Here is a 21,021-nt window from a genome sequence, read left to right as displayed (position 1 = left end):
TCATTTGTGGCTTCTTTTTTTGAACATTTTTCTTCTACATGCACAGTGTCTCTGCCTGGAATTCTTTAACTTTGAATTACCATCAAAGCCTGATGTAGTCATATTGATGTCATGTCACAAGTAATGTCAAGGCTGTTTGATCCAACGTAGGATCAAATAAATGATCAGGAATTGAACTAAATGGAACAGCATCTATGTAGAGAATCAGGAGGTAACGCTCCAGAAATAAAAAAGAAAAGATTTATTGGTCTTTTCTGCACGATTGTTTGAAGCAAGGGTAAGAATCTGAAGCCAACAGCATGTTAGTAGCATTAAAGAGCATGGGACCAATGGGGAAAATGGAATGGTCTGATGGATCAATCCCTGATATGCACTGAAATAATAATGTTTGTAATTTCAGTTGACATTGAAATGAAGAAATATAATCACATGAATTCAAGAAAAATATCACTGAGTTTTGAGAAAAGTTCATGACCAATGAACTAAACATCATCGTCCTTTATGCAGGTCAAGTAGGCAATAAGAAAGACAAGTGCAATTTTGACATTTATTGCTAAAGGAACAGATTATAAAAGTAGGAAAGTGGTTGCTAAAACTGTATAAGACATTAAAGAGACCAATCTGGAGTACTGCGTGCAATTTTCATCCCCTTATCTGAGTAGGGAGTATTTGCACTAGAGACAGTTCAGAGGAGTTTCACTGGATTGATTCCAGAGATGGGATTTTGTCTTATGTAGAGACATTGAGCAACTTAGGCCTATACTCTCTAGAGTTTAGAAGAATGAAAGGAGATCTAATTGAGGTACATGAGATGCTCAGGGGCATTGATAAAATAAACATAGGAAAGATGATTCCTCATGTGGGGCAGCCTAGAAAGAGGCACGATAGTTTTAGGATAAGGGGTAGCAGATTTTAAACAGAGATAAACAGAAATTACTCCTTTCAAAGGATTGTGAATCTGTGCCATTCACTACAGCAGAATGCAGTGAACATTGGGACATTGAATAAATTTAAGGAGGAACCACACAGATTTTGAATTAGTCACACGGTTGAAGGGTTATGGAGAGCTGGCAGGAAAGTGGACTTGAGGCTGACATGGGATAAGTCATTATCTCTCTGAATTGCCTACTCCTGCTCCTAGTTCATATACTCTTATATTCTTGTGTTCTGTTTATATCTTGTGCCTTTGTGACTTGTTACTAATTCATAAATTTCATCCAATACCACTTGACAGCCTAGAGTCTCTCATTTGAACTAAGGGCACTTTGGACAAAGATATATTCCATATAACACTGTTCAGTCTTGAAAAGATGCCATAGATGACTGCTTCTCTGGACTGGAAACTCATCAATCCAGGTCTGTGGACTAACCAAGGCAAAAATGCAAGGTGTCAGAGCCCTCGTGTGTTGCCGTCAGGCGGATAATCAAACTGCAGCAGGCACCACCTCACTCTGCTATTTACACACAGTCAATGCTCAGCAGGAAACATGACCTAATTCAATTCACTAATAAGGCTGAAACTCTGGAAGGGAAAGTACCAGATATCCGGCTAGGAAAAATCAGAATCTGTGTTATTCTGTTTGGTTCCCCAACACCAACCAATTTGGACTGAGAGACTGAGTCAGAGAGAGAGAGAGAGAGAGAGAGAGAGTGTGCCTGTGGGTGTGTTGGTTATTTGATGATGCTAGTGGGCTATATCAGAGTCAATGCCATGCATCAAATGAGTCAACCTACACAGCTTTCATTTGTGATGCTCTGCTATCATCCTACTCTTTGGAACAAGACCTGATCATTATCTTCCAGCCATTTTGGAGGCAGATGCACACTTTTTCTTTGCCCTTTTGTTTTAAAGGAAATGCTTTCACAGCATGTCTTCAAAACTGGTGAGGGCAGCATTTGTTATCCATTCCAAACTGCCCTTAAGAAGGTGATGATGAGCTCTCTTCTTGAATTGCTTTCGTTCTTTTGGGAGTTCAAGGATTTTGACCCAGCAACGCTGAAGGAATGGCAGTATAGTTCTAAGTCAGGACCGCTTGACCTGTGCCTTATAGATGGTGAACAAGTTTGCATGTTGTGAAATTGGTTACCACCTTCAGAATTGCCTGATGTGAAGCTTCTTTAGACACAATACTTACATGAGTGATGTTGTTCAGTAGTTCAGTTTCTGGTCAATCGTAACCCACCCGATGTTGACAGTAGAGGATACAGTCTTGGAAATGTCAATCAATGTGAAGGAGAAATTGTTAAATTGTTTCATTGTAGATGGTAGCTGTCTGCTGCTTGTCCAGTCTGATGTTACATTCCACTCAAGCCTTGATGTTGTCCAAGTCCTGCTGCATATGGACACAGTCTGCTTTACTATCTGAGGAGAGTCTAGATTAGAGTGGTGCTGGAAAAGCACAGCAAGTCAGGCAGCATCTGAGGAGCAGGAGAATCGACGTTTTGGGCAAAAACCCTTCATCAGGAATAGAGGCAGGGTGCTTGCAGGGTGGAGAGATAAATGAGAGCGGAGTGGGGTGGGGAGAAAGTAGCATAGAGTACAATAGGTGAATGGGGGTGGGGATGAAGGTGATAGGTCAGAGAAGAGGGTGGGGGAAGGTAAGAGCAGTCAGCATGGTTTTGTTAAGGAGTCATGTCTGATCATCTGGATTAAATTTTTCAAAGAGGTGACCAGGGTGTATAGATGCATCTAATGCTTTTAATGTAGCCTACTTGGACTGTAGCAAGGCTTTTGATAAGGTCCTGCATGGGAAACTGATTGTAAAGGCAAGAGCCCATGGGATCCAAGGAAATTTGGCAAAGTGGATTCTCGGTTGGCTGAGTGGCAGAAAGCAGAGATTGATGGTTGAGGGATGTTTTTCTGACTGAATTTCTGTGTCCAGTGGGGTCATAAAGGGTGTAATGTTGGGGTCCTTGCTGTTTGTGGCTTATATCAATTATGTAGGTTTGAATGGTGGAAGGTTCACTCAGTTTGTACTCGATACAAAAATTCATGGCACGGTAAATAGTAAGGAATACAGCCTTAGATTAAAAGAGGACATAGAGTCATCCAACATGTAAACAGACCCTTCAGTCACCGGTCCATGCCAACCATAATCCCAAACTAAACTAGTCCCATTTGCCTGCACTTGCCCCACACCCTTCCAAACAGGGGATACAGATGAGCTCGTCAAATGGACTGATCAATGGCATATTGAATTCAACCAGATAAATGTGAGGTAATGCAGTTGGACAGGACAAACAAAGCAAGGGAACACTATAAGTGTGAATAGTAACATCCTGGGAAGCACTGAGGATCAGAGAGACCTTGGTGTGCATGTATACCGCTCCCTGAAGGTATCTGGAGGGATGGAAGGGGAAATGAGGAAACTGTTGAAGTCCACATTGATGCCCAGGGGTTGAAGTGTTCCGAGGCGGAAGATGAGGCGTTCTTCCTCCAGGCGTCTGGTGGTGAGGGAGCGGCGGTGAAGAAGGCTCAGGACTTCCATGTCCTCAGCAGAGTGGGAGGGGGAGTTGAAATGTTGGGCGACAGGGCGGTGTAGTTGATTGGTGCGGGTGTCCCAGAGATGTTCCCTCTGCTAGGAGGCGCCCAGTCTCCCCAATGTAGAGGAGACCGCATCGGGAGCAACAGATACAATAAATGATATTGGTGGATGTGCAAGTAAACCTTTGATGGATTTGGAAGGCTCCTTTCGGGCCTTGGATGGAGGTGAGGGAGGAGGTGTGGGCACAGGATTTGCAATTCCGGCATTGGCAGGGGAAGGTGACAAGAAGGGAGGGTGGGTTATTGGGGTCGTGGACCTGACCAGGTTGTCTGAGGAGGCAGGAATGGTACTGTAGATTGTACAGTCATTGGCAAACATTCCACTCCTGACCTTGTAATTGAGGGAAAATTTTTGATAAAGCAGCTGAAGATGGTTGGGCCTAGGATGCTAATCGAAAGGAACTACCTTTCTTTGGGTAGGATATGATTCCAACCAATGAGGAGACCACCCTCTGGGCCTCCCCGTCCATTGAATTCCTTTCTGCTCAGGCTCCTTATTACCGTGCTCAGGCAAATGCTGCCTTGGTGTGAAAGGCAGTCACTGTCACCTCGCACTCCCCTCTTTCTAGGAAGGAACTGAAAACTGTGGGGTTGAATGAATGAGGGGAATTGTACAGCAATTCCTGGCAGCTCTTCCCAACGATAATGATCCTGGAATCTCCTTTCCTTCCTCCAAATGTTGTGTTATTTCTTTTCAGAAAAACAAATTACAGAGATCTTTAGATTGATGGGATGAGTGTTATTCCTTTTTCTGTTTTATTTGGGGGTTCACCTCAGTTTTCCAATGGGAATAATACATTGGACTGTTTGTGACTTCTCAAGGTCATCTACACAATCCCCATGGGGTTGAAATGCTTTCAAAAAGATATCAACAAGTTGGTGGATAGGTCACAATAGTAGTTTCGACACAGAGATGTGGAAGGTGATATATATTTGGTAGGAAGACAATGCAAAATAGGTGGCACTATTCTAAAGAGAGCACAGAAACATGAGGAGTTGCGTGTACATGTGCACAGATCACTAAAAGTGGCAGGATTTTTTATTCATTTGTGCGACTGGGGTGTCACTGGCTGGCCAGCATTGAGAGTCATCCCTACTTGCCCTTGAGAAGATAGTGATGAGCTGCCTTCTTGAATCTCTGCAGTCCACTTGCTGTGGGTTGACCCACAATGCTGGTAGGAAGGGAATTACAGGATTTTGACCCAATGACTGTGAAGGAATGGCAGTATATTTCCAAGTCAGGGTGGTGAGTGGCTTGGAGGGGAACTTGCAGGTGGTGGTGTTCCCAAGTACCTGATGCCCTTGTCCTTCTAGATGGAAGTGGTTGTGGGTTTGGAAGGTGCTGTCTAACAATCTTTGGTGAATTCCTGCAGTGTGTCTTGTACATAGTACACACTGCTGCTACTGAGTGCTGGTGGTGGAGGGATTGAATGTTTGTAGTTGTGGTGCCAATCAAGTGGGTTGCTTTGTCCTGGATGGTGTCAAGCTTCTTGAGTGTTTTGAAGCTGCACACTCCCAGGCAAGTGGGGAGTATTCCATCACACTCCTGACTTGTGCCATGCAGATGGTGCATAAACTCTGGGGTGTCAGGAGGTGAGTAACTTACCGCAGGGTTCTTGGCTTTATTTATAAGGCCATAGAGCACAAGTGCAAGGAAGTGTTTTTGAAATAGTAGCAGGGGAGATAGAAAGGGTAATAGTTAATGTATAGAATATCCTGACATTTGTTAGAATTTATTGAAATTTGGACCCTTGGTAAAACTCAGCTGAAGTATTACATAAAGTTCTGGGAGTCACTTTATAGAAAGAATGTGATCACATGGGAGAGGGCAGAAGAAATTTACAAAGAAATTGATCCAGAAGTTAGAAATTTAAGTGATAAGGATAGACTGAGGAAGTTAGGGCTCTTCTCCTTGGAGAGAAGAAGGCTGAGAGGAGATCTGAGAGAGATCATGAGGAGGCTGGATAGTGTAAATAAGGAAAAACTGTCTCTGCTTGCAAAAGGAGCAAGAGGCTGTTGGTTTAAAGTAATTTGCAAGGATGTACAAAGTTACAAATCACACAACACCAGGTTATCGTCCAACAGGTTTAATTGGAAACACTAGCTTTCGGAGTGCCGCTCCTTCATCAGATGGTTGTGGAGTGCACAACCACAGACACGATGGGCCAAATGGCCTCATCTTATACTGGAACACTTCTGTGATTCTGAGAACTGTTCCATTATGAATGTGTTTGAGAAGCTGCAGCTTTGGATGCACACTGATATCATAGATCTTCATCAAGCTGTTTGGAAGTTCCAAGGAAGGGTCATGGTAGATTCAAAACATTCATTCTGTTTTTGTTTCTCCACAGATACTGCCAGACCTGCTGAGTTTCTTCAGCTTATTCTGTTTTTATTACAGTTCTGCAGCAACCACAGTGCTTTGAAAAGTTTAAGTGATCTGTAATTGTCTGCAAACTTTTCAAAAGAAGATGTGAACTTTTTAACATTGATCAAGCCTGCACTGTATATGCAGGTGAGTGAATGAAAATATGATATTCAGGAGTCTGGTGCATGTCTGGAACTTGATGGCATTTTGTTTTGTTAAAATAAACGCTCTCGCACCAGTAAAGAAGGTGCAGATGTGGGGTCAATTGAAATTTGCAACACAGGGATTGATAGTTTTTGTTTGTTATTTACTTTTTTTGTGCTATTGATTTCATATTTGCAGTGTTCAGTGGCACTTACCTTCCTATCCATTTTATATTCCAAATGTAGTGCCCATTTCAGAGAGATATGGTGTGATTATCAGGTACTGTGAAGTCGCTGATCTAACCTCAGGGAGTCACACTAACATCACTTCAGAAATAGAATAAAACCTGCCAAGTGGAAGATTGCAGTTTGCTTTGAGAAATAATTATACATTACGCCAGCATAAAACTGTCGATCACGCTCAACACAGCACGACCCTTTCACTCCATCATTTAATGATTTTCCTCCGTATGTTAATGTTTTCATGTCATTGATTGGAACTGTCACACCATTGGTTAAAGCTTTTACTCAATGGTTAACACTTTCATTCCACTGGTTTAATTCTTTCAGCTGTCTATTCGTTGTCTCATAGCTAAGATCTAGAATTCACTTCTTACACCTCTCCAACTCTCTAATTCATTTTCCTCTTTACAAGCACTTTTTAAAAATAACCTTTTCCTCCTATATTTCACCCAAGCTCTCCTTGTGTAGCTCCTTATGTGTCCTATTATGCCTTTTATCCTGTGAAGCATCTCTGGATGTATTATTACTGTGTGCACAATGAAGGATTAATAAAAATGCTTTTTCCCTTTTGCACTTCTCAACTAGCTCAAGACAAATGGATTTTGAAAAATAAAACTTAATCCTGATTGCTGTAATTTTCAAGAATACACAAGTGCGAGGCTTTCTCAGGAAGTTTTGAAAGAATGATAAATATTTATTATTCAGCATCCAGATCTATTTGCACTACGCCCTCTTATGCACAACCACAAACACATTCACACACTCAAGATAAGGCTGTGTTTTCAAAATGTAGTCAGCGCTTAAAACTTAAATGTTTGGAAACCTGCTAGCACACTTATTTTCACACAATCTGATCTTGAAACATTGCAGGCCTGTGATTTTGTTTTGATACTCCAAAGAGTGTAGAGTTCACAGGTTGAGGAAGGTGAATTTATCATGGCTTAATGTTTGCGGTATTCCGTGACATTCAGTTGCAGTCAAACCCTAGTGGCGAAAACTCGGTTTGGTTCATCAAATAGAGAGATCAGCTGACTCTAATTCTCTGCCTACTGATGGCTCTTTGTTAGGGTTTTGTGTCCTCACTGGTTTTTCTCCCTTACTCCTCCAAAACATTTGCCTATTGTATTCTTAAAACCTAGTTTCTGTCATATGACAAGTGTTTCTGTCCATTGTTGTCACAATGTATTTTGATGAAATAAGCAATTACCAAACAACTAGATCCAAGATTCACATATTACTATGAGAGAAGAATATTTTTCACATGCATTCTCTTGAATTCCACTCTAAAGCCAAATTGTTTAAAAGTGATATTGTATAGCAACTTCTTTAAGTCTTTGGAGAAGGGCAGGCATTAATCACAGAAAAAGTCTGGTGCATTTTATTGACATCTTAAACGTATGTCCTGACATTTCTTTGAATTTTAATAACTTCTCCAGACATGGGTACGTAGCTCCACAACCTGTTGTTCTCTGACAGTGAAAAGATTGTGAAAAACCTCTCAATCCCAATTTGTTTGAAAACAAATTATCCATTCACTGTTTGATGTTAAAGTGTCCCTTCAAAATTGCTCTCTATATACTGTAGGTAGGATATAAATATTAGTTGTTGTTCTTGCTTTTGTTCTCTCTATTGTGGTATTTGGCTTTCTCCAAATTGTCACAATTTATCTTTAAAGTAGAAAGAAATGTTCAAAATTTTTGGGGACTGGCCTTGAGGTGCACTTCAGCCACCAGACTGCTCCACCTCACTCTAATCTAAATTGGAAGTGGTGAGGTACTTGCCACAACATTAAAGCTCCCAGCCAGGGATGGTAAAGTTTTCCAAAATCATTTCAAAGTTGCCACTTTATCACTGTGAACAATTAGCCTGCAATTGATTGCTGTCGGAAGACTAGAATATAAGACACATGTAAGCTCTGTTCTGCTGAGCTATGAACTTGGCATGCTAAGAAGTAAAAGCTTAGCAATTTAGCAACCTCCAACTTTGAAAGAGGCAGAATTGCTGTTCATTATATGGGTTTAGATAGGATTAAAAAGCACAGAAGCAGATCTGATCGATCCACAAAAGCAAACTGAAAGAACTGGAAATGCTGGAAATCTGAAACAAGTACTGAAATTGCTGGAAGAGCACAGTAGGCCTGGCAGCATTGATTGTGTGAGAGAAATCAGAGTTAACATCGTCGATCCAGTGACCTTCCAGGTGGGACTAGATTGGGTTGGGATATCTGGTCAGCATGGACGGGTTGGACCGAAGGGTTTGTTTCTATGCTGTACATCTCTATGACTCTATGATAACTGTTCCAACCAATCCAAGGCAGTCCATTTACGCTGAACCCAATCCTCCGTACCACCCTGCCATCTTTTCCCATCTAAATCTATCATTGTAGGCATCAATTCTTTTCTCCCCTTGTGAAGCTTCCCACTAAATACTTCTAAATTCTTTGCTTCATCCACTGGCTGTGTTATAGTGATATATTCTCACCACTTTGGGTAAAGTTGTTGTTTCTGCATTCCCCATTGAAACTTGGTGACTACCTCATATTGATAGCCTGTGGTTAAATCCTTCCCCACAAGAGGAAACACAGTGCTGTATTCACCCTATCGAAACATTCCATCATCTATGAGTTAACCCAGAATAAAGAATCTTTGCCTATTCATCCTTTCCTTTAACTTATTCTGTCATTTACTTAATGAAATAATTAACATTCTAGTTGCAGATGTGGTGGGAATACAGATGAAAAGTCTATCTAATAGAACTGTTGTGTTTTCCAACTCTGGCAAAGGCAAGCTCTAAGATTTTGTTTCCATGCTTACAACCTACTAAATGGATCACCTGTATGTAAAATACCATGATGCTATAAAGTACTCCTGAAATTGCAAAACATATAGAGTTTAACAGCTTCCACCCAAGTAAACCAAGTACATCTTGAAGCATCAAATCAGCACTTTGTACTGTGTGCTTTCTATTACTCAGTCTCCTGGTCCTCTTGCTAGATCCTTTTCACATGATGTTCCTTCAAAACCTCAACATTAAATTGGCACAAATCTGGATGTTATCACCAGGACACAGCTGGAGAAGTGCACATGACTATGCATCAGCTGAGGACCAGAGCAAGCTCTGTTATAGTTTCTTTAAAACGGACAAAAATATGTGCCTTCTTGATGCTCTCAATGGGTTTTATACAGGGTTTGAACAGAAGGTCAACGAAACGGTGTAGCCTGCCCCACCCATGTTGATGTCGCCTCCATCACTGCCACAGACCTCAGATCGGCCTTTCTGAGAGTGAACCCACGGAAAGCGACCAGCTTGGATGCAGTTCCCCAGCTGTGCAATCCGATCCTGTGTGCACCCGCTGGCAGGATTATTCGCTGACACCTTCAACCTCTCCTTACCACAATCTGCTTCAAGAAGACCACTATCATCCCAGTGCCAAAGAAAACTCATGCAACGTGCCTCAATGATTATTGCGCCGTGGCTTTGACCTCTACAATCATGAAGTCTTTCAAGGGGTTAATCATGGCTCATAGTAACTTTAGTCTCCCAGTTTGCCTTGACCTCTTGCAGGTCAACTACTGTCGCAATAGGTCCACAGCAGACACCATCTCCCTGGAACATCTGGATGACAAAGACACCTACATCAGGCTCATACTCACTGACTACAGCTTTACCTTCACCACTAAAATCCTAAGCAGACTAATCTCCAAACTCTGAGACCTAAGTCTCTGCTCCACCCTCTGCAACTGAATCCTCGACTTCTTGGCTCACAGATTGCAATCAGTGAAGGTAGGCAATGGCACCTCCTCAACTAGCGCCTCACAAGGATGTGTACTCAGCCTCTTACTGTACTCCCTGTAAACTCTTGACTGTGTAGCCAAATGTCATCCCAACTCCATCCACAAGTTCTTGACGACAGCACCATTTTAGGCCAGATATCAAGCAACAATGAGACAGAATACAGGAAAACATTAGAGAGCTTGATGGGGTGGTGTAAAGATAACAATCTCACTCTCAATGTCAGCAAAACAAAAGAGCTGAAAGCAAGGAGGAGGAGCCCCTATCTTATTCAATGGAGCTAAGGTGGAGATGGTCAAGTGTGTCAAGTTCCTAGGAGTGATGATCATCAACGATCTGCCCTGGGCCACCCATGTTGATGTGGCATTCAAGAAGGCCCAGCAACACCCCTACTTCCTCAGGAAGCTAAAGAAATTCAACATGTCCATAACTAACTTTTACTAACCTTTATAAATGTACCATAAACAGCATTTATAGAGTGTATTGGCATTCACAGAGGATTCAAGTATACCATGGTTACATGGGTCAGACTTTATCAACCTCCATCAGGTCAACGTTTTCTACTTGCTCTTGATATCATACATAACTGTTTTGTTTTCTCAGACCAGATTTTCTGAATTTCAGCTTTCCAGCATCTGCAGTAGGTTGTCTCTCTCCAAAGATACAAACCTACCTGCTGAGTATTTGGCAATTTTATCTTGTATTTATTTTGATTATTGAATCCATGCAATTATAATCCTTTGTAATACAATGCACTGCACCTAAACTGTGATTCTAAGTTATAAGTTCTGGTAAATCCACAAATCCAAAATCCAAAATGTCTTTGTCAAAACACTCCAGCCCTTCATATATAAAAATATATTTAGATGCTGTATTTATCAGCTATGAATAGAGTGTCAGTTTTGGTTAGCTAACCCTTCTTAAGAGTTAACCCACTCCTGATGTTAGGCTGTCAACTATCAAATAACTATGCAGTTCATCCTTTTTCACCTTTGTGGATAGAGATGCAATTTCTCCCCCAATTTTTCCAATATTTCTCCAATTCTTTCTTGCATTTCCTCCTCCTCCACCACATCTGCTTGGATGAGGAGACATTCCACTCCCAAGTATCCCAGATGTCCACCTATTTAAAACAACTTGCTTTTCCTCCCTCTGTCACCAAGACAACCCTCCACTGCACCACCTCCATTCCCTGTTTCACTACTCTGAACTCCTCCCCTCCAACAGAATAAAGATAGAGTCCCCCTTGTTCTTTCCTACTATCCCACCAATCTCCACATCCAACGCATCATCCTTAACCACTTTCACCAATTCCAACTAGACTCCACCATCAAGAACATCTTCCCCTCCCCACCCCTTTCCAATTCTGCAAGGACAGTTTCCTTTGCCAATCCTTGGTCTGCGCCACTCTCCCCACCAACCCACCAAAACCCCAGGTACCTGTACCTGCAACCGGAAAAGATGCAAAACCTGCTGGCACACTAACCCCCCACCTCCATCCAGGGCCCAAAACAGTCCTTCCTGATGAAACAGAGGTTCATCAGCCTCTCCTCCAACCTAGATTATTGCATCAGGTGGTCCCAATGTGGTCTCTACATCAGGGAGACCAAACGTAAACTTAGGGAACTATTCACCAAGCATCTCACCCGGGTCCGCAGGGGCTGACCTGACCTCCCATTTCAATTCCCCTTCCCACTCTCTTACCCTCATGACCATCCTTGGCCTCCTCCAATAACACAACAAACCAAACCGCAAATTGAAGAAACACCACATCTTCCACCTGGGCAGCCTACAGCCTGGAGGGCTCAACACTGAATTCTCCAATTTAAAATAACCACCCTCACCATCTCCTTCTTAAGAGTTGACCCACTCCTAACTCCCTGCTCACCCCCTTCCCCTCCCTTCCACTCCTCCCTGCCACCAACCGGATTCATTCCACCTATTGACCGACCAGGTCGTACCCTCTACCTGTCTTCACCTATCCCCACCTCAACACCCTGCCCCCACCTCCCCCTTTATCTGCAGCTTCCCCTACACCCCCCATGCCACTCCTGAAAAAGGGTTACACTGAAACGTCAACTTCTCCACCTTCTGATGTTGCTTGCCTTACTGTGTTCTTCCAGCCTCTTGCTTATCTACTAGAGAAGTAATTCTGGCAGATATCCAGTTCTCTGGTATAATTTTAACAATCGTTGATCTTTGTAAGATTGTAATTTCCTCACCACTCCAGAATTCCTCCTACTAACATTCCATACTCCACTTTGTGGTTCCATTGGGTGTTTCAACATCAATCACCTCCTTACACGCTGTTATATTGAGTTGTTACACCTTCGTGTCTGGTTATGTTTCCAGTCTGATCATTAATTTCTTAGCAAATCTTTTGAGGATTGCAGAACTTTATTTTTGATGAATGAAGCCATATTTTATCAAAGCTATTTGCCTTGCATTTAACAAGACAGTTTACTACAAATATGAAAGTAAAGAGAAAACAACAATCACACTGTATAACAGGAAAGTACTGTTTTAGCCTGTTGAATCTGATTGGTAGAAGTTTTCCACCAGTTAATGATGTTTGACAGTTAACTATCAATTTTTTTATACATTTTAAACTAAATAGGATGACACTGATTAGTCAAGTCATTATTTTGAAAACAAACTAGTGGATGTCTGTCCTTTGTTTGATTTCAATGTAACAGATGCAATATATGTACACGCTTTTCTTATCTGCAAGTAACAGGGCTCTGTATATTAATTTGCACAGCTTCCTGCACACAAGGGCGCAACACTGAGCCTGACAGACAATCCTAAATTGGTTGTCAGTTTTAATTGTTCACACATTCAGGGTATTTAGCCAATGTTGTCCAGTAACTAATTCATATCGTATGTTGTTCCAAAGTGAGTCTCAGTAATGGTGAGCATGAGAGGAATGTGAGTTGTCATATAAATCAATATGAGTCACTTTTGTTCTTTGTGGAAAGAAATAAATATAATATCTTTATCTCATCGAGCCTATGTGTAACTCCAGGTCCACAGCAATGTGGTCGACTGTGAACTGTCATCTGAAATGGCCTTGCAAGACCCAAACTTGAAGGCAAAACTTGTTAGCTTTGACAACCACTCTACATGTTGGTATAAATGATATCTATAATATCCTTTAACAGTGAAATATGGGGTTGTACATGCATAGATCTTTGAATGTAGCTGGACAAGTTGACACAGCTGGTTAAAAAACATATAGTTACTTTTATACAGAGGCATAGATTACAAGAGAAAAAAAAATGCTAAGGCTTTATAAGTCCTTTGGTAAGCCTCAACAAGTGTCTCACAAGCAATTTTCACATCACACTTTGGAAAAGTTGTCAAGGAAAGGATGCAAGAGAGCTTTACACAGTTGGCATTAGTGTTGGGGGTTTTCAGTTAAATAAAGAGATTAGAGAAACTGAGATGGTTCTTTTTACAATCAGAAAGACTAAGAAAAGATTTATTGAGCACGTTAAAAATATCAAATGAGATTGATAGAATGCAGAGGGAAAGCTTGTTTCCAGAGACATGGGGTCAATAAATGGAGGAGACAGATTAGAAGCAATTGCCAAATTAACTAGGGAGATGATGGAACACACATGACGAAAGAGCGATGGAAACAGACCCAATAACTATTGACATTAAAACATAAAAAATAGAAGCAGGAGTAGGCCTTTGGGCCTGTTCCACCTTTCAACAATATCATGGCTGCTCATCTAACTCATCTTCTATTCCTACTTTCTCACCCAAATCCTTTGGTCTCTTTAGCCCTAAGAGCATTATCTAGTTCCTTCCTGAAAACAGTAAATGTTTAAGCCTCAACAACTTCCACAGACTCACCACTCTCAGACTCTATATCCTTAGTGTATGATCCCTGATTCTGGACTCCCCAGTCATCAGAAACATCCTTTGGCACAGTGGCTAGCACTGCTGTCTCACAACCCTCGGGGCCTGGGTTTGATTCCAGATTCGGGTGACTGTCTGTGTGTAGTTTGCACGTGCTTCCTGAGTCTGCGTGGGTTTCCTCTTGGTGCTCTAGTTTCCTCCCATAGTCTGAAGATGTGCCGGTTATGTGGATTGGTCATGCTAAATTACCTATAGTGATCAGGGACACCTCGGTTAGATGTATTAGTCATGGGAAATGTAGAGTAATGGGGCGGGGTGGGATGTGTTTGGAGGGTGGGTGTGGACTTGTTGGGCTGATTGACCTGTTTCCACACTGTAGGGATTCTATTCTTTGATTCTTCTGTTTATCCTGTCCAGACCTGTTAGGTGGTTTAGACTCCAGTGAATATAGCCCTAATCAATTCAGTCTCTCTTCATACATTCCTGTCATCACAAGAATCAGTCTGAGAAACTTTTGTTGCTCTGCCCCTTTAGGCAGAGCATCCTTCTTCAGATAAGGACACAAAAACTGCACATAATACTCCAGGTGCAGTCTTGCTAAGGTCCTGTACAATTGCAGCAAGAAATCACTGTTCCTGTACTTGAATCCCCTCACTATTCAGACCAACACATAATTTGTCTTCTTCTCAACCTGCTTCACCTGCCTGCTCACTTTCAGTGACATGTGTACAGAGGCACCTAAATCTTTCTTGTACTTCCCTGTTTTCCTAATCTATTGTCATTCACATAATAACCTGCTTTTGTGTTTTTTGCGACCAAAGGGGATTTATCCACCTCTTATTCTTCATCTGCTGTGTATTTGCCCACTCACTGGTCCAGTGCTCAACAGCTCTTTAAAAGAGCGGGCATTGACTCAACAGGCCAAATGGCCTCCAACTACACTGCATGATGTTGCTGGTCAGTCTCCCAATGCTTGTGGTTGTGTAGCTTATCACAAGGATAATGGTGACTTTGGTGGAATAAAGGAAAACAAAGTAAGAGAGCATTAATACCTGGAAATGAATGTAATGGGTGCACCGACAGGTCAGACTGTATGGATCATTGGCATGTTTTACTGTTATTTTTCTTTCTGGCAAGCTACTTGGTATCTCAGTGCCTCTGAATACAAACCTCGACAAACAGTCAACACATACAGCAGTGGAGAAGGGGGAAGAATATTGCTGAGGAAATAAATGGTACTGCCGACTTATGATAACCCCCTGGGATGCAAGATGATGGAGTTGAATTGGAACAGGACAGTGATGATTTATTGACAGGCACTCACTGCCGGCGTGCACCGTGTGTGGTTTCTGTTCTGGTTTAATTCTACAACAATACAACATGGGCCACGGTCCAGACTGCTGCATCACAAGATATCATTGCAGGAATAGTAGTGGAACAGGAGCTTGAAACTGCGTTGTTCAGTAATTAGGTTATTTCTCCCCCCCTCCCCAGCCCCCTCCTAAAAATATGCTGTAAAAGGAGGTGACACTTTGCAGTTTCTATAGAAACAAAGGTGAGAGAAAAATCACTGCACTTGCTCAGAGCTGATTTCTGACAAATTCAGCACAATTATCACCATCTGTGAAGCAGCTGATTTATCCTCAGGGAACCGTATTAATCTCACCTCAAAAAATAGAACAAACTCAGAGTAAGGCAGGATTCAACCCACCATTTCAAAGAGATAACAGCGTATTTCAGCTGCATTAAACTGTCTGTATGCTTAGTGCATGCTGTTGAAGTTCTTGTTCTATTACCATTGTCTAACAGCAGTCTAACAGGGCTACACCTGCACAGGGCCCTCTCTTGGATTATTTAAAATCTGCTTTCCATCTGGAATATTTGCTTATTGGTTAGTGTATTGAGTGTAGAAGTTGGGAGGTCATGTTGCAGCTGGTCAGGACTTTGGTTGGACCACTTTTAGAATGTTGCATGCTGTTCTGGTCTCCCTGCTACAGGAAAGACGTTGTTAAACCTGAAAGGGGTCAGAAAATATTTACAATGATGTTGCCAGGGTTGGACGGGTTTGAGCATTAGGGTGAGGCTGAATAGGCTGGGGTGACCTTATCAAAGTTTATAAAATCATGAGGGACATAGATAAGTTAAATAAACTAGGTCTTTCCCCAAAGCTAGGGGAGTTCAAAATTAGACGGCATAGATTTAAGGTGAGAGGGGAAAAAGTATAAAAGGGACCTATGGAGCAATGTTTTCACGCAGGGGGTGGTACATGTATGGAATGAGCTGCCAGAGGAAGTGATGGAGGCTGGTACAGTTACAATATTTAAAAGGCATCTGGATGGGTATATGAACAGGAAAGGTTTAGAGGGATATGAGCCAAATGCTGAAAAATGGGACTAGATTAGGTTAGGATATCTGGATGGCATGAATGAGTTGGACCAAAGAGTCTGCTCTATGTTGTCCATTTAAGTAAAGAAGAATACTCCAGCCTGTGCACTGATCTTAAATTCTTCTCAGTTTTTTGCCTGACGACAGACCTTACCTCTACTGCCATGTTCTCTGCCACAGGAAGGGAAAGCCAGACAGTCCCTGCTGAAAGAGGGATTGAACTCTGTGCTTTTGTCATCAATCTGATTAATGGATGAGGAAAATGAATATAATATTGCCAAGTTTGTAAATGACACAATAATAGTTTGGAAGGCAAGTGATGAGGATGACATAAAAAGTCTGCAAAAGGCTAAGGACAGCTATAAAGAACAAAGAGGGGAAATTACCCTTTGCCATGATCACACAGAATGCTGTTTAGACTTGACCATTGCTAAAACAAAAACACATTTTGTTTTTTGCCTTGTGCTTATCAGGAGACTTGTAAGATTGCCAACTTGAGGATAAAATCAACATTTATACCGCATGAGCGGACAGTGGTGATTCATTCAAAATTGGAAGAGTTGCCTCAGAAGTTTGGTGAATGCACCAATTAATTATGACTGTTACCTGTCAGGCTTTGTTGAAATGTTTAACCACACAGAGTTAGTGCACTCTCTATGACAGCATTTTTACCAATTAGAGTCCTACTTGCTGATCAATCAGTGCTCTCCTCTCGTGCAGATTGAATATTGGTTTTCTCCCTGAATTTGTACTTTTGCAAATTGTCTTGATGAATGCATAAAGTAAAGCTTCAACAAAACATCTCTTTTTTTCAGCAATGCTCAAGTTCTGCACTACCAAACAGCTACTTGTGACTTCGTTAAGATCCATTTTGATTGTACACCAGGAATGGGAAACTGATTGGAGAGATCAAACATGGAACTACAGAGAAAGATGAGCATGAGGTGACAGAATGTTCAAGAATTCAGGAGAGGAAAGGAAGGTTGGAGATGCGGCGGTTGTTTGCAAAGATGGTGATGGCAGGTTTAAAAGACACAATGATGACACTTGAAGAGGGCAAGCCATAACCATGTTGGCTAACAGAGGGAAAAAGTGAGGACTGCAGATGCTGGAGATCAGAGCTGAAAAATGTGTTGCTGGAAAAGCGCAGCAGGTCAGGCAGCATCCAAGGAGCAGGAGAATCGACGTTTCGGGCATAACCCTGAAGAAACCTGCTGCGCTTTTCCAGCAACACATTTTTCAGCTCTGGCTAACATAGGGACAAGGAAGGGATGTTGGGAGGAGTTTAGTGAAAATAAGGTCAAGGAAAGTGGAGGGCAAGATGACTTTGGAGAGGGCATATGAGAGAGAACCCAGAAAAAGGCACGAGTTCAGAGTTATACCAGGGGCGGTTTCTCCCAGAAGGGGTTCTGGAAGTGAAGAAAAGTGAAATCAGCTAGTCTCCAAAAATCGTGAATACATCATGGTCTCGATCATACTGAATTCCTTGCACTTGCACACAGGGTGTGAAAGCTGAGAGTAAGGAGTTTAAAGAAGACAGTTCATCATAAAGAAGTCTGTGGCCCAAGGATAAGTTTGGAATTGTGAGCAGCTTTAGCACAGAAGAACAGGATTTGATAGCACAACACTGTTCCCTCACCCCCAAAGCTCTCACTTCATCTCTCTTAAGGCCCTCATTAAAAACCTGCATTTTTGACTAAGCTTTTCATTGTTGTCTCCTGTGTAGTGATGAGCAGACATCTGTCACTCCAGCAGCCAACTTTGATCTTAGGCTCACATTTAATAGCCCAGCTTGGAGAAATGCTGCCACCTTGTGACCATAATAGCCAATAACCAAAAATAGGCTCTTTTAATATAATTATTTAAAAATTAATCTACTCTGTTGAGATGATGAAATCTTTTCAATCATTTTCCAGCAGAGTAAAAGACGTTACTTTCTCCTTATCCCATTCATGCTACATTGATGCCAATGAGAATTAGAATCATATAGGTAACTACTAACAATGATCTTGATCAGTCTGCACAAATTATATTCTTCTTTCAGGAAGAGCTTTGCTATTTGACTGTGGCCTCAGCCCTGGACACTTCCTTCCTCAGGCATACTTTACAGATTAATTCCATTAAATTGGTCCTTTAAAATTCTCAGCTGGCCCTTACTTCCTGTTGATAGATACCTGCATAGGGTTAATCACTGAGAAAAGAAGGAATGAGGGTGGTTTCTGCTGTACCCTCTGATTGGTTTAACTGACATTATCCCACCACACAGCACCTATACCATTGTATTATATCCAATTTTGCCCCAGCACCAACTCATCGAGATATATAGGCATTAAAGTATCACCCTGCAAAAAACAGAAATAGCACTAATACAACCATACTGAGACAGATTTCTGCAAGTGGTGATTCAGAAGAGAAATACTCATGCCATTTCTAACACAGAAGGCCATTTGGCCCCTCCATGCTCTGTAACAGAATTATAAAATTTGTTTCCATCCTCTGCTCTTTCCCTAGACCGGTAATCTTTTCCTCTTTCAAGTATTTATCCTATATCCTGTAACGTTTCTGCTGACTGTTATTGTAAATGCATATTAAAGTAATTAATCACTTTTACCTTATTAACTGCTCAGTCAATACAGGAATGTATGTTTAAGGCTGTTATCTTTACAATACTGTATAATGCCTCTCAAAGTACTTCTTTGAGGTACATGAAGGAGCAACAATCACTGCTGTTAGGTTGTTATGTAAGGCAATTAATTGATGCTCACAGCAAATTTCCATAAACATCAGTGAGACCAATGACCTGTTAAACTGTGAGGCAACAGCCTTGCGGCTCAGATTCACATGAAAGGAGAGGGCACAGAATCGGGAAAATGTTATTTCAGCCACTCTGTCATTTCAAGCCAGAGTTATTCAATGCCATAAGAACATAAGAACGAGGAGCAGGAGTCAGTAATAGGGCCTTGACCCTGCTCAATACGGTCATGGCTGATCTCACCTTGGCCTCAACTCCACTTTCTTGCCCACTCTGCATAATCCTTCAACCCATTACTAATTTTAAAAGTCTGTCTATCACCTCCTTAAATTTACTCAACATCGGGCATTCCCCACAGTCTGGGCTGGTGAACTGCACAGATTCTTGACCCTTTGAGAGAAGTAATTTCTCCTCATCTCTGTTTTAAATCTGCTATCCCTTATTCTAAAGCTATGACCTCTCAGTCTACATTGCCCCAAATCCTTTCTAGGAGGAGAAAGTGAGGTCTGCAGATGCTGGAGATCAGAGATGGAAATGTGTTGCTGGAAAAGCGCAGCAGGTCAGGCAGCATCTAGGGAACAGGAGAATCGACGTTTCGGGCATTAGCCCTTCTCCATTCATTCCTGAAGAAGGGCTAATGCCCGAAACGTCGATTCTCCTGTTCCCTAGATGCTGCCTGACCTGCTGCGCTTTTCCAGCAATGCATTTCCATCCCATATCCTTTCTACTTCTGCTTTGTTCATGTCCTTTAACATCTTATATACCTCAATTCTTCTAAATTCCAGACAATATAGGCCTAAAGTGCTCAATGTCTTTTCAAAAGACAAATCTCTCATCTCTGGAATCAATCTAGTGAACGTCCTCTGAACTGTCACCAAAGCAATTCCATTCCCACTCAAGTAAGGGGACAAATATTTATGCAATACTCCAGGCGCAGTCTCATTAATGCCTACACTTATACTCTATTCTTTTCACAATAAATGCCAAAATTGCGTTTGACTTCCTAATTATTTGATGACAAGGATGCATTTTGTGCCCCTGACTGTTAGCGAGTTAGCATCCCATTTCTATAATCCACTATTGTGGATGAGACAGTGACATTAATACAGCAATATGAATCGTTATGATCAGTTTGTAACTGGGTGTGCTTCTTTGCATTGTATAGTTTGACTCTTAGTTTCTGATAAGCAATCTGTAGTCAATCTAAGTGATGATATTCCAATTTTTTTCTCAGCATTCCGGGCTATGGATAGGGGAGAAACATCAGCATCAGTCCTGAATGCTACCCAATCACCACAGTAAAAATATGCATTGCATAACACAAATAGCACTGGGATAAGTTCTGTTTGTTCACCACATCAAATAATGTGCCAACACTCACTCTCTGGGCATTTACTTTAAGCAAGGCCATTTTACTGAGTGTTATTGGAAGTTTTCAACATCCTGCATTCAAATGTGAATTGGTGCCTTCAGAATAGCACAGGAAACACTTAGCATTGAAAGTAGCATGCTGAACTATTCCCATGTTACCTGTTGTATGGCATTATTAGCATTTATGAGGTGACAAGAATATAGTGATGTGTTATGTTTGGAATCCAAGACATAATTAGGCATGAGGCAAGAGATTCTAAATCTGAAAATGTGTTGCTGGAAAAGCGCAGCAGGTCAGGCAGCATCCAGGGAACAGGAGAATCGACGTTTCGGGCATAAGCCCTTCTTCAGGACTGAGGAAAGTTTGTCCAGCAGGCTAAGATAAAAGGTAGGGAGGAGGGACTTGGGGGAGGGGCGTCAGAAATGCGATAGGTGGAAAGAGGTCAGACTGGGGTGGGGGTGGAGAGGTCAGGAAGAAGATTGCAGGTTAAGAAGGCGGTGCTGAATTCGATGGATTTGACTGAGACAAGGTGGGGGGAGGGGAAATGAGGAAACT

The sequence above is a fragment of the Chiloscyllium plagiosum genome, chromosome 5 (assembly GCF_004010195.1).
Source record: "Chiloscyllium plagiosum isolate BGI_BamShark_2017 chromosome 5, ASM401019v2, whole genome shotgun sequence".
Taxonomy (NCBI): domain Eukaryota; kingdom Metazoa; phylum Chordata; class Chondrichthyes; order Orectolobiformes; family Hemiscylliidae; genus Chiloscyllium; species Chiloscyllium plagiosum.
The sequence above is the reverse complement of the archived record's forward strand: the minus strand, read 5'-3'. Positions refer to the sequence as shown.